Genomic DNA, 9858 nt, shown 5'->3' with positions numbered 1-9858 from the left:
TCAATTCATTATAAGTTCAGCTGAAAGGCCAGTGAAACTATGGGGATGGTCCGAAGTAGAATTGTGAAGTAAATTACCATGCAGGCTTAGTCAGCCAAGCAGCAGGGATGGACCAACAGACTACGACAATCGATTCTATTTCTAATCAGACCCACGAGAAATGAGTCATGATGAAGGTTTTAGGGTATTGCTCTTAGCACTATTTGTTGAAAAAAAATATATTTTAAAAATTTGTAATTTCATTTTTGTATTTTGTTTTCTAATGTTGCCTTTACATTATACTTATGTAGTTGTGACTAGTGTTAACTGTGTTGTTTTTAAACAGCATAACACACATTTTATTTTTATTTTTTTCTTATTTAAAAAAAATAATAATAATTACCTTGACAATACAGCATGCATGTTAACCTGTCATTTTTGAAGCATGGGTAAACTAGCCCCATACTGGTTGGTATGGCAAATACTTTTTGTCCTTTTTCAGACTTTTTTTTCATAAGGTCTGAAATGAAATAAACCAATCCAGCAGTACTCCAGTAACAGCCATATATGATCACTGGGGCCTCAGGGTAAGGGCACTGCATCTCAATTTTCTTCATTCCATTGTCTGTATATGTTAACTACATTTTTATTTAAATCCTCAATATTGATTTAAGATCCTGTAATGTTTTCAGCATATTCACTTTATACATTTACAGCATCTTTTTTTTTTTTATATTGTTAAAAAAAATGATAAACTATAAGCCCTATCCAAAACAGAAATGGTGACTTAAAATAGCTCTGGCCTAAAATGCTTTCAGGTTTTTTTGTTTTTTTTTCATACACCATTTTGCAACAGCTTTTACTTTAATTGAAGACTCTTAAAACAGTTGCACGTTTTTTTCCCTAGACAATCTCCATGGTGAAACCATCAAAGTTCCTTTGTTTCAGTTTTGTGATGGACTGCCACAGTTGCCTCTTGCTAGAGACAGATGGCCATCTGTATGGATGAACAGTTGTGGTAGTCTACGCCATAGTGATGATTTTCATGGGATGATTTGCACCAGTTTTCAGTCAACTCTGCAATATGAGTAAAGAAAGCCTGCATTTAAATCTCTAAATACATTTTAAGTTGGGGAGCAGGATTTCTCTTCTAGTTCACGACATGGAAACCTCAGTTATTTCGTGTTCGCACAGATTCTTTGCTAAATTGTGAGTGTATAGACACTGGAAAACGTGGTGTTTTTTTGTATATAAATATATATATTTGTTAGTTTTTATTGATCTGCTTGACAGAACAACGGAGAAAAGGGTTATTCAACTTCAGGGATGTAACTTAAAAATCATGTGTAAAGATGTAAATTTCGTTTGTTAAAATATAATGAACTCCAGAGGAAGGATTTGGTTGGAGGTGATATAGTGAATCATAGAGTTTAGTGGTCATGGCAGGTTATATTGAGGGTAAGGAGTCTTGTACCTACTGTTACACCTGTATGTATGCTTTTTAAAGACAGAAAATACATTTTATATAACTTTTTCTGAAATCCGTGTGTGTCTTTTTTATTCCTGCTTAATTGTTGAGTTGATAAGGCCGGCATACTATGGGAGCAATGTTGCCAAACCACGGTGACTTATTTTTACTGACAAAACATGAAAAACGTACTCAAAATTATCTTGCTCAATGCACACGGCCTCAACATCCCCGAAAAGCGATTCCCACAATGAAAGATTTACTGACCGAGCCAGGGCCGTCTTAATAGCAACATGGGCCCCTGGGCAAAGTAATGCTCTGGGGCCCCTACAATGATGACAGTGCAGGCAAACAGACATCAAGTAGGTAGAAGGCAGACTGCCTCCCCTGTGTATCTATCACTCTCAGTGCCATCATGGGGCCCCCCAATTTCGGGGCAGAGTGGGCTCAAGGACCAACTGCTTTGGGGAAAGTGCAGGTGCCCCCCATGCAGCTGGGGCCCCTGGGCAGTGCCCAGGTGTGCCCTCTCATTAAGACGGCCCTGGACAGAGCACATTTATTTTGAACCAAAAGAAAATCTGTGCTTATGGTTAATTTACCAATGCTGCTAAATACTATACCTTTGACACCAGGCTCGCATATACACATCAAAAAAGAGTGCAGTCAGTGCCGATCCTGACCTCCCTGGGGCCCTAAGCAAAATGACATGTCACATTAAAGTTGTGAACCAGGGGTTGGGGGGCTGCCGACAGTGACATGTCTCACATTAGAGATTAAAGCTGAGAAGCGGGGGGAGGGGGTGCTGACTTGTTACCTCTTCTCCCATGCAGCCAGTGAATTGAGAAGCAGGGTTAGGGGCCGAAAATTACTTCTCACCAGGCGGGGCCTCTAGTAATTTTGGGGGCCCTTTGCAGCTTTGCGGGGCCCTAAGCGGCTTGCATAGTGAGCCTATAGGGCGGATCGGCCCTGAGTGCAGTACATACTATATATACTTGACTGTGTCTTTAATAATCAAAGTAAATTAAATTGTGACAATGCAAAATAGCGATGACCACACAATAGTGTTCATAAATAATCCAAAACAAAAAAAAAATTGAACAATATACTATTGGGAACCTCCAAAGTGAATAAGAGAAATGGTCCAAAAAAACTCCAGGATAGCCGAAGTGACACCAAAGCTAGGCTTACCAGAATGCCGGCGATGCACTTCTTTTTTTTATTTTATTTTTATGTGATGTAAAGTGCAGCGCTGAGATAAACAAACAAATGTGAAATAATATGAACGCACAAATGACTGACATCAATAGTGAATAAAAATCATACAAGCATAGTACTGATACAAAAACGTAAACATCAGTAAATATAACGTCCATATAAAAATACACGTGATAAATCATGAAAGATTCCGAGAGAGGAAATGAGTGACTTAAAGGAGTTGTAAAGGAAAAAAAAAATTTTGCCTAAAATTTATGTCTGCAAGGTAGACAGACAGAATAGTGTAATGTTTCTGTTAAAAAACGAGTAAATACCTATTAAATTCCTTCACCTATATCACCTCCGGCATTCTAGTTTCTGTTCTCTCATTCACTTCCTGGTTTGCGGCGCTCGTTCATTTAAGAACTACATTTCCCAGTATGAATTGCGGCACACCCAGTAATTCACACCTCCTTGAGGTCTCTAACACGTAGAGAGCATCCTGCCGCACAGATGTAGTTCCCAGGAGGGGGCGAGCACGTCACTGACCACCGCAGTAAACCCTCCCTTCACGGTGGTAAATAACAATCAGACAAGCAGGAAGTGAACAGAACAGAGAAGAAATAGAGCAACTTCTGAGCAAAAACTAACAATGAGGAAGTGAAAAGAGGAATGTCTGCAGGTAAAGGATGCTTATTATGAAAAAAAATATGTTTTTCTTTACAACACCTTTAAGTGAAAATCGTTCAAAACTGATTCAAACTTCTACTTCTGGGGAGAAGTTCGATGTGCTTGTGGAAATTTACCTCAAATAGGCAGCCACCACCAAACACATTGATCGGGTACTCTTACCAGATCCAATGAGCTACTAATAAGCAGCCAAATGCACAGAGAACCGAAGACGATTAGACTCCACAAGGACCGGCATATATGGGAACCAGCATACATGGAACTACCACATATGGAACACACACAGACATATTGTGCTGGCTCCATGTTATCGTGCTGCTCAGTATCCTCCTTTTTGTGATCACACATATATACAGTGACTGTATCCATTCATATTGATGCAAGTGCATTACTTGATCAATAAAGTTATTTGTTAAGGATTTTATGCTATGTTGGCGTTTTTTTTCCCTTCTCATCTTATATATGCCTGGTTTTAACCTTGGTCCAAAGAGACCAAGACAATATTTGAAAGGTAAATTTACCATTTAAGGAAAAAAAATGATAATAAAATAATAAATGCACAACATTGTTGCTGAGAAACAAATGTGCATTTTTTCCCCCACAGGAGCCTGCAGAGCATTGCATCTGCATCAGTGGGTTACAGGTGCAGTGTCTGTCTCCTGCAGACTTTCTCCAGCTTTTTCAGGCAGACTGCTGAAGAAAGTGTCAAAGGTCTTGGGCTACTTTCACACTGGGGCATTAGCGTTTTTACTGCTGTTATAGCGGCTCTTTTTGGCTACTAGCGGTTTTAACCCCCGTTAGCGACCGAGGAAAGGGTTAAAAGCACAGCTGCCAAAGCGATTTGCAGGTGCTTCGGCAGCGCTGCCCATTGATTTCAACATAAGGGGCAGTGCAGGAGGGGTGTATACCCTTCTGCACTGCCCCAAAGACTTTTTTTTTTTTTCCCCATCCTGCAAGCGCACCGCCCCAGTGCGAAAGCACCTGGGCTTTCCACTGGGGCGGCTTGAGAGGCGCTTTTCAGGTGCTATTTTTAGCGCTAAAATACTATATTGACACTGCACTACTTTGGTGGCAGAATGTAAAAGAAATTACAAAAATGCCAGATTCAGTCCAATTGTCTCTGATCACTGCCATGCAGGTTAGTCCTTTCACATAGTCAGGTTGGTGCGGCTGCTGGATTCCTGGGGCAAGAATCTGTGGATTCCTTCTGCTGGAATGACTGGGTTATGCATTTAGAAGCGGCAGCTCATCCCCTTTAAACTAATAGCAACCTGACGGTGTCCATTTTGTTTGCATGTAGTCGCACACAGAGCAGTTAGATGTGGATAGGTACAGATTCTTGCCGCAGGAATCTGGCGGCCACACCAACCCAGCTGTGTGAAAAGGGCCTGGCAGTGTCCCTGATCACCGCCACGCCAGTTACTGTCCCTGTTCAAAGCCACAGCAATCAGTGTCATCATAAGGACATTTTCACATGTGATGCTCCATCCAAATTCAGATCACCCTTCAGAGTAGACATGTGTACACTGAAATATTTTGTATCGGAATTTTATTTTTTCGCCCGAAAAATGTATTTAGTTAGTTACTCCCAAAATGTGTTTTTTAATTTCTTTTGTTAAAAAATGCATTCGTCTGAAAATCCAAATTAATTAGGTCGAATCTGTCATTGAAGGCTTATGGTGTCTGTTGAATGTTCTAAGAAGATTTGACGGAGCAGCTAAACTGTAAGACGCCGCGATTGTACATTTCCGCTCGAATGTTCCGCCTACAAGCTATAGAAGAATTCTAATGTATGACACTAGTAATAAATATATTTTATAAATTATTACTAGTCAACTAACATTCAAATTATTCTATAGCCTATGGGCCGAGCATTTGACCGGAATTGTATGATTTCGGAGTCGTACAGTTTAGCTGCTTGTCAAATCTTCTTGGAGCTTTCAACAGACACCATAAGCCTTCAATGACAGATTTGACGTTTGTATGTTTTTCGCTGCCTTGTTGAAACTTCATCGTTCATGTCGAATGGTCTACCCCAACACAGATAAAAAGAGAGGAAAGATTCGACATTATAGAGACACTATAATGTCAAATCTTTCCTCTCTTTGTATAATAATCTTGGACTAATTAGGCGCAGTTCTTGAACTGTATTTGGCGCTTAAAAATAATCAAATCAAATCAAATCAAATCGAGGTTGGGCACATTCGACCGCAGATTGCCATTGTCGGCGTCATGTCGAATCTCCTATCTATATCGAACTGTTGTAGCAACTAAAATAAAGCATTTTTTTATGTCGGATCTTTCGGATTTCATGTTCTGCGTGTTGTCGTTTGTTAAAACAATAACGAAAATACCCGAAATTCTGACGAAAATGCATTCAGACGAAAACAAATGCACATGTCTACTTCAGAGAGCATTTAATAGGCAGTGGGAGGTATTCTATTGTACCTAAAGGTGTTCCTAGGTCTTTGGGGCCCCCCCTGTGTCGCTAGGTTGTGAGTCTCATTCATTTAGTATCTTCATGCTTGGGAGGAGTAGCAGAATGTGTTTTGGGGTTTAATTCTAAGTATGCCCATGATGGTGAATGTTAGATATAGCTTATTAATTGACAACCCTGTGTAAAAAAAATAATAATAATATTTCCTGCATTTTCCAAAAACGTGTGGCAATAAATGAAGTTTTTAAAGAGACTCATTATACCTCTTGAAAAATACCTTGGAGTGTTTGCTTTCCAAAATGGGTTTATTTTTGTGGGCGTTTCCACTGTTCTGGTGCTCCAGGGCCTCAGAAAATGTGATAGGTAGACAGGAAATTAGAATCATAATTTATACTTCTTGAAAGCCCAAAGGCACTGGATTTTGGGCCCCTCTATGCATCTAGGCTGTGAAAACATCTCACACACGCAGGCATAGCAGAATGTGTTTTGGGGTGTAATTCTATGTATACCTATGCTGTGTGAGAGACATAACTCCTTAAAGTTATGTAGCGGCCTGCTCCTGTTATGCTGGCGTTGCTTTAAATTTAGAAGGGAGTCTGAGTGTTAGGGCTTTTTCACACTGGGTTCAGGTTCGCCTGCCAGTTTTTTTGGCGGACCTGAACGGGCGCTCCGTGCTCCTCTATGGAGCCGCGGATGTCAGCGGTGACATGCCCGCTGACATCCGACCTGCTCCGATCCGCCAAAGTGTGATGGAGGAAAAACCTACTTTTCCATCCGTCTAGCAGATCGGATCGGGTGAACACGGACAGACGGTCCATGTTCATCCGATCCCCCCCATAGGGGAGAGCGGAGAAAAGACAGGGTGGTCCCTGCACAGTGTGCGGGGACTGCCCTGTCATCCGACGGCTCAGCGGGGATCAACGGAGTGATCCCCACTGAGCAAGCGGAGGTTCATTACTGATCCGCCCCATGTGAAAGGGGCCTTAGTTGACTCAGACACATATAATTTTGGCAAAATTTGGCCTCTGTTCCAGCCGTGGCCGTGCTGGGAGTGACCACTGTTGTTTGCCTGGGGTGTTGTTACCACGCCAGGCCAAGGGTGGCAGCAGCTAAGCCAGGGTGATATTGGGTGTCTCCCCTCGGCAGCCAATCAGTGGGGATTGGTTGTCCCGCTGTGCATGCTTTGGAGGGGTACTTAAGGAACAGACATAGTTAGATTGAGGTCGTCTGTCGTCCCACCACCTCATGGCCCTCCTGGCTGTGGGTGCGTGCTCCTGCAATCCTGGCTCCGGGACCAGGTTGGTCCGGGGTTGTGATCTGTTGAAGTAGGCCCAGTAGTCAGACTGGGTTTACGTTTTCAAGGTAATCCTGTGCTGTCCGTCCTGGAGGGAGGAAGCCGCTTGAAAAGGACCTATCTTGGAGAGGACCAAGCAAGAGGCTGGTATCTCGGGAGAGGCCTGGAAACTTCATTGAAGGATGCACCATATACTGAGAGGCTTGATGGTGATCGCCTATCACAGTGTTTTTCAACTCCAGTCCTCAAGGCACACCAACAGGTCATGTTTTTAGGCTTTCCATTATTTTGCACAGGTGATTTGATCAGTTTCACTGCCTTAGTAATCACCACAGACGTTTCATCTAATGGAAATCCTGAAAACATGACCTGTTGTTGTGCCTTGAGGACTGGAGTTGAAAAACACTGGCCTATCAGACTTGAGTTCTACAGAAATTAATCAGGAGAGATCTGGGTGCTGAATCCTGTGCTAGGGGATTCTGGACCGAAAGTGTCTCTATTCAAGGGAAGGTCTGTGGCAGAGACTGTACTTTGTTCCGTGCGCCACTCCGGTTGCTAGGCCGGTGAGAGGGACCTATCCGGGTGCGCAAAACCCACTCTGGCTAGAGTGGCAACGAGAGCTGTGTTGCTGGAAGCAGGAGTGCTTCTGGATTGAAATTATGCACCTAAACCTATCTACCTGTTTACCCTTCCACCCCTTCAACCACTGCTTCTTTCCTTACAAGTTCTGCAAATAAATCTTAGAAAAAGAAGTGTAAAGTGTGGACATTGAACTTTTCAGCACTCATCCACTACCCTGGACGACGAGAAGATAGAGGTAACATGCCGCCCGAAAATATCCAGCAGCTCCTTCGGGGGTAGTGCAGTTACAACTTCAAAACACTCACTATGCCTAGTACTAAACACCTTGGGCTGTCTACTTACCAAAAGAGGTAATTTTGGGGGTGTTTGTACTGTCCTGGCATTTTAGCATAGATCACCAGTAAAGACACTCCACTCAAAGGATCATCATCCCAGCATGCATCATCAGCACAAAGCACTGTTAAAATGCTATTTATAGCCACAACATCCACTTGGGAACAAAGGAAAGGAGAAGCCTCATGGTGCAATAAACTTTAACAGCATTTAATAACAGGATATTGCACTTACAATAGTAGCAGTATGGTACACAGTATTTATTACATCTTATTCAAGCACAGCCACAAGTCCCAGCGGTGGGTGTGTGTGTTGATGTCCCGCAATCAGGCTCCACTGATGCGTTTCTTCTGAAAGGGCGTTCTCAATGAAAGGTTGTTGAACAAAGGATGTCATATACAAATATATGTAGCACACTCTAGTGTGCTAGGGTTGTAAGTAGGTTTTGTCAGTTTAGGCAAATTTATGCAGGCTTGGCTGGCAGCCAGGCCTGCTTGTTTTTTGTTTCCTGGGTTGGCAGCTATCCAGGGAGAGCTGGATGACTCGCAGGGAGCATCAAGGAGTACCCATTATTTCCAGAAGGTGCTGGAACCTTCTGAAAAGATGGAATACTCCAGGCAGTGCCACCTCACCTCTCCTCCTGAGGGCCCTGACAAATCCCCAACTTGGATTGGTGGGGTCAGGCCTCCTTAAATACTCAGGGTCAGCCCAGCTGGGGAGGAGTTGTTCAGGTGGAAGCTGGAGATGGCGTGTTAGGCTGTCGTGGCCTTTGAGGGAGCTCCCCAGTTTTTTTTGGGGGGGGGGGACTGGGAGCAAGCAGGCTGGGATGGGTGCAGAGCCAGTAAGGAGGACTGTGGTGGGACGTGCAGTGGAAAAAGGCAGCTGCAGCCAGAAGGGCAGGCAGGGCCTGAAGAGGGGGTGCTGGGATCAGCAGCCACATGGCACAGCTAGCACTAGGACTACCATTTTTGCTACACCATATGGGCCCATGGTCCCTGCCTGCAAAGGGCATTTTTGCTTTGGGTCTGGCTGAGCCAGTGTCACACCTGCAATTTAGTGCTAGCTGGTCCTGGGAGCTGTAGTTCTACAAGCAAGTTTGTGCTGAAGGTAGAAGAGGAAAAGTGTGTATATGTGTATATATCAGTCCCTAATTTCCTATCTGCAATCAATTGGACAGCCCATAAGTACCCTATCCCGATCCAAGTTAAAATCCCCTAAATAAAAAAACAAGTACAATGACTATTTATTGACTTTTGGATGTCTGGGAATTTGTGTGCAGGGTGAGAGACAGACCACAACTACCAGCTGCCCTATGGGGGTACCACTACATTATACATATATATATATACATATATATATATATGTATATATAAACCAGAGAGCAGTTGAAGCAAGCCGCTGTGAACCAATCCAATGGTAAACAATGAACCAGAGGTCAAAAGACCTCACAAAACAGCACTGACGTATTTAAAATAAATTATAAAGATAAAAGTTTATTAAAATGAAAAATCCATAAAACATTAACCGCTTGCCGACTACGGCAGAAGGGCTCCCCTGCGTAAATCGCCGTAGATGTACGACGGGTGGTTTAAGGGGTATAGGGGCGCGCGTGTGCGTACATCGCAATACTGAGGAGCCGTGCGCGTGCCCAATGTCTGCCGGGCACCCACGATCGCTCCTGACAGAGCCAGAACGAGTATCTGTGTGTGTAAACACAAATCCGAGCTCTGGCAGGGGAGAGAAGACAGATCGTGTGTTCCTAGTATATAGGAACACCGATCGGTCTCCTCCCCCAGGCAGTCCCATCACCCCTACAGTTAGAACAAGCTCAGGGAAAACATTTAACCCTTCGATTGCCCCCTAGTGTTATCCCCTTCCCTG

The 9858-nt window shown here is 43.4% G+C and overlaps 1 protein-coding gene across 4 annotated transcripts in view; it reads left to right on the top strand.

Moving 5' to 3' along the window:
- The window catches only part of GRHL1 (grainyhead like transcription factor 1), a 53077-nt gene extending 51557 nt beyond the window's left edge, over positions 1–1520 (top strand). For all 4 annotated transcript variants that reach the window (XM_040348617.1, XM_040348615.1, XM_040348616.1 and 1 more), the window contains one exon: positions 1–1520. This exon is cut by the window's left edge and continues 886 nt beyond it. The gene's annotated coding sequence lies outside the window, so the exon portion shown is untranslated.
- The last annotated feature ends 8338 nt before the right edge of the window (positions 1521–9858 follow it).

Source organism: Rana temporaria, chromosome 4, assembly GCF_905171775.1.
Source record: "Rana temporaria chromosome 4, aRanTem1.1, whole genome shotgun sequence".
NCBI lineage: Eukaryota > Metazoa > Chordata > Amphibia > Anura > Ranidae > Rana > Rana temporaria.
This window is presented reverse-complemented; position numbering and strand designations above follow the sequence as displayed.